The sequence below is a fragment of the Mustela nigripes genome, chromosome 2 (genome assembly GCF_022355385.1).
Source record: "Mustela nigripes isolate SB6536 chromosome 2, MUSNIG.SB6536, whole genome shotgun sequence".
In the NCBI taxonomy this organism is placed as follows: Eukaryota; Metazoa; Chordata; class Mammalia; order Carnivora; family Mustelidae; genus Mustela; species Mustela nigripes.
In genome coordinates this window covers 10,100,204-10,104,557 of record NC_081558.1, presented here as the reverse complement: position 1 = coordinate 10,104,557, position 4,354 = coordinate 10,100,204, and the positions used below count along the sequence as shown (strand labels likewise).

General features: G+C 43.4%; 1 long non-coding RNA gene across 1 annotated transcript in view; it reads left to right on the top strand.

The window, feature by feature from the left end:
* LOC132011092 (uncharacterized) overlaps positions 1 to 3,770 on the top strand; it is a 4,868-nt gene extending 1,098 nt beyond the window's left edge. Inside the window, exons 2-3 of the long non-coding RNA XR_009402330.1 lie at positions 8 to 131; positions 3,698 to 3,770. This is a non-coding gene — a long non-coding RNA (uncharacterized LOC132011092). The remainder of the gene's footprint in view (positions 1 to 7; positions 132 to 3,697) is intronic.
* The last annotated feature ends 584 nt before the right edge of the window (positions 3,771 to 4,354 follow it).

Sequence of the window (4,354 nt, the reverse complement as noted above, 5' to 3'; positions counted from 1 at the left end):
TCTTTAGTCATCAGCTCCGAACCTCACCCCACCGAACCTGACTTAGGTTCTGGGACTTCATCATTTTTGGCGAGCCAGCCAGGAGATTTGTGAGTCTTTACATTTGGACTCTGAGCTTCGGTGCAGAATTGGTGAGTACTTTCTCTCCTCTTCCTGTACTCTCATTCCAGGGCTTTTTCAAGGAGTATGGTCTTATTGGAACACTTGCATGTCAATTGCTCAGGCTGTAATCCTCTAGCCCGTGGCTACTCTACAGGGAGGAGAGCGTCTGCCTTTTGGCTGTAAGCTAGTACCCTGGCCGGAATGGCAATAAGACCCAGAAACTTGATGGCCTCACTCTATTCCTGTTCTTATAGAAAGTTGTCTCTCTTGGGCACGGGACAGCCAACTAAGTCACCAGCACGGCTGCCAATCTTAAGACTCCCGTGTGAGGTTTCCTCCTGAATGAACTAATGTGATCCCCTCCACATGCCCGGTCTAGCCACTTCTGGCCGCGGGACCTCCACTGGGAGCCGGCCGAAACCAGTACCCGATTGAATTAAAATGCAACCGGGGACCGTTTTCTAGGGAAGTTGGCTGTAAGGACCACATGTGTTGGAATGTCGCATAGACCATGATGGATTTCAATCTTTCTGTTTCTCGTCAGTGTCTTCGGCAAATCGCCTAAAGCTATGAAATTGAGTAATTTCCCTTGCCAAAACTTCTCTAGCGTTTTTGTGGGTTAATATGGCAAAACAGTATGCAGTCTTCAGGACATATGATGGCATGGCACAAGCATTTTAGTCCATTGACCAGGCACCCATCAGTAGCCTAGGATGCGATGGGGTAGTGGAGGGACGCCGGCACCCCTCCAGGGCCTCTTAGGGCACGAATGCCTTCTAGGGAAGGCAGGATGGTGATCAATAGCGATATCTTGAGGGACACCTCTGGTCGCTTTTGACACACAGGAACCTCTGACATATCCTGCGTGGGACGCTACCCAGGAGTCAGGGGGGATTTGGTAATGGACCTTCTTTACTTTTCTGGAAGCATGGCCTCAGTAGGCTTCCTCAGTTCCCAAGGACTCTACCTTGGGGTGCCTTTTAACCCACTGGAAATAATTTGGATTGCAAAACTTAGGAAAGGACTGAGCTCCTGTAACACTGCATGGCCTCAGTGGGATCTATCAGTTAGATCTCCTCTGCAGGAAGCAGGGCAAATGGACCTAGGATACCTTCACTGCTCATACCTAGGCCTTCATTGCTCTGCACCAGGACCCCAGACTAAGGGGCTTTTGCGGAATGTGTTTGCCCAAATGAGTCAGCTAGTAATCTTTCTCCTGACATATTCGATGATAATTACATAAATAAGCCTTCTTCTAGTAAACCCAGGTTGCTGGGCCATCCCTAGCAAAGGGGACTCTGGCTTTATTTCTCTGTTTCTCTTAATAGATGTGGGGGCTTCTCCCTCACTCACGTCCCGTGTTAATGGCTATAACTGGAGCCAACTGGGGTTGGTCTAACTCGAGACAGAGACTATAAGGAATATTCCCAAGCAGCTGCCGAAACTCTCTTTGTTTCGGGGAAGTTTCCCTGTGTTCTCTGGCCTGACTTGGACTGCCTAACCCCTTCCCCCTTGCTGGTGGGAAAGCATGGCGTCTGCTCCTCTGTTGGGGCTTATGAGCTCTAAAACCGGGAATCTTTTCTCTGCCTCCTGGCAGCACTTTGTTTCTTCTGTTTCCCCCTTATTGTGTTTCTGCACCAAGGTGCGTGCAGCCTGCATGACTAGCCTCTAGATCATGCACCACGGCTCCTTCTCTCTCCACTGTAAAGGAGCAAGAAGAGCACCCCTGGACCTAACACTCCCCACTCCAGATCTTCCCACGCATTTCTCAGGTAAACATTCAAAGTGGAGTGGGCCCAGGTGGAACATAAATCACTATTGGAACTAAGTTAAGTTTGTTGGTTTAATTAAGATAAGACGTGTCTTTGAAGTTACAGCAGTAAATGTGAAACTTTTATTCTATCAAAGTTTACTGAAGGTCAGATAAGCTTGTGTTACTTGTTAAAATTTGTTAGCAAAGAAATGACTAAACTGATGGTTAATTGTCTGTCTCAAATTTCTAATGGGTAATTGCTGAAGTAGCTTTCAAAGTCTTTGGTAACCTGAAAGTTTTAAAGTTTTGCTTGGATGACAAGTGGAATTAAATTGTGGACATCTAGGTCTTAACCAAACAGGATAAAATGCTAAGTCATTAATTACTGGATGTAGGTTTGTGCTTTTTTACTTACTGCAAAGAAACTAAGAGTATTTAAATCTGCTGGTAAACTTGTTTGCCACTTAACTGATTCATAAATTGCCACCTGAAGAATTCTGTTGTAACAGTTCACAATTGGTTAATAACTAAAGGTGTTTCTAAGAATACGAAGTTCTGCTTAGTGTAACTAAGACTGATGGAATAAAGGGAAACTCTGTATGTAGGAAAGTAGGAGATATGTAAGAAAGATTTAAGGAATGGAAATACATTTTGTTGAAGGTAAAGGAATTAATTTTGTCCTAAATGAGATGGTTGTTTAGAAGGAAACGGCTTGGGACAAAACCTGAATGCAAAGGAAAGTTGTAGAAGGTTTGTGAAGGGAAATCTTCAGAAAAGGAATTTTAGCTATGGTCAAGAATGGATTAAGATCGAAATTAATGGGTTTTAAAGATACATTGGTACAAGACTGAAATTGTCTCTGTTCAAAAGGACAATGTTTTCTTAGATCAATTGATCTGCTGTTAAGAAAATGTAAATGGTTTTCTCTTTGCCTGCCCAGAAAAACGAGTTTCTATGTTCAGTTTTATCAGGTGTTTAACATCCCTAATTATATTTAGGCATGTGCTTTAAAACTTTCTAAGATTTTAGCAAATGTTGACAAGATTTAAATCGTAAATCTCTTTAACTCAGGCTTTTCCTTGGTATGTGAAGTTGCTCATGAAGTACTACTGAACCAATGATAAACCTTGGATTACATTTGGGAAAATACTATAACTATTCTAGAGATTCTACGCACTTCCTAAAGTTTTAATGTTTTGAGAGATCACCGCTTGATACTGTAATTATGGAAATGTTATGTGTCACAGAAATTGTAACCTGATTTCCTTGCAGCTAAATTGTAAACTCTCCTCATCAACTCTAAAAAAAAAAAAAAAAAAGTTGAAATGATATTTTAGATATATTGGATTAACGTAGATTATTACAATTAAGTTCCTTTTTTAAAATGCCTATTAGAACATTTAAAATCAGGATGTCTGGGTGGCTCAATCAGTTAAACATCTTCCTTAGACTCATGTCACAATCTCAGGGTCCTAGGATTGAGCCCCATCCATTTCTTCCTCTCCCTCTGTGCTCTCTCCCTCTGTCTCTCAAATGAATAAATAAAATCTGAAATTAATTAATTAACTAATTTAAAATCGCAGGCCAGGTTTGCATTTGTGGTTGTCTGTATTGCGTCACACTGGCTCTACTGGGCAGTGCTGGTCTGGAGTCATGCCATGCTTTTGCTCCTTTGATTATTTGTCTTGAGCAGGCTGGAGAAGTTGGATGCCACCACACACACACACACACACACACACACACACTCACACACACAGCCTCCTGCACACACTCAAGATTTCAGGACAGAGTTAGGAGCACCTGGCACACTCCCTCACCTTCTCTACTTTCTCCTCATTCCAGACCCCGCCCCTGAGCCTTCATCAACTGTGGAACCCTCTGGAACTTAGAGGCCTGACATCAGAAATGTGGTGAGAAGTCATCAAAGGTAAATCACTGATTCACAGGGGAGCAGGGTGGGGCAAGGTGAGTCAATGCTTAACACTTAGTCATCCAGGTTCAGTTCTGGAAACTTCTAAAGCTACAGCTTTTGGGGACCTGTGACTTCCAGTAAAGGAATCCAAGGCTGTGGTCTTGAGAAACTCACTGTCTTTTTCACCAGGCCTATCTGGGCAAAAGAGATGAAACCATAAAAGCGGTTTGTTTGGTTTTTTTAAGATTTTTATTTATTTATTTGACAGAGAGAGATCACAAGTAGGCAGAGAGGCAGGCAGAGAGAGAGGAAGGGAAGCAGGCTCCCTGCTGAGCAGAGAGCCGGATGCGGGGCTCAATCCCAGGACACTGAGACCATGACCTGAGCCGAAGGCAGCAGCTTAACCCACTGAGCCACCCAGGCGCCCCATAAAAGTGTTTTATAATTGTGCTTTCAAAAACACAGATCTTTTCTCTGTTGGCAGTTAGTGTTCACAGTATTTTGAGATACTTTGTGGCCTGACAGGCTTCACTCCTCCCTGCCTTCATTGAGGGGGACAGGAGGAACAATCACTTAGAAACAAAAAG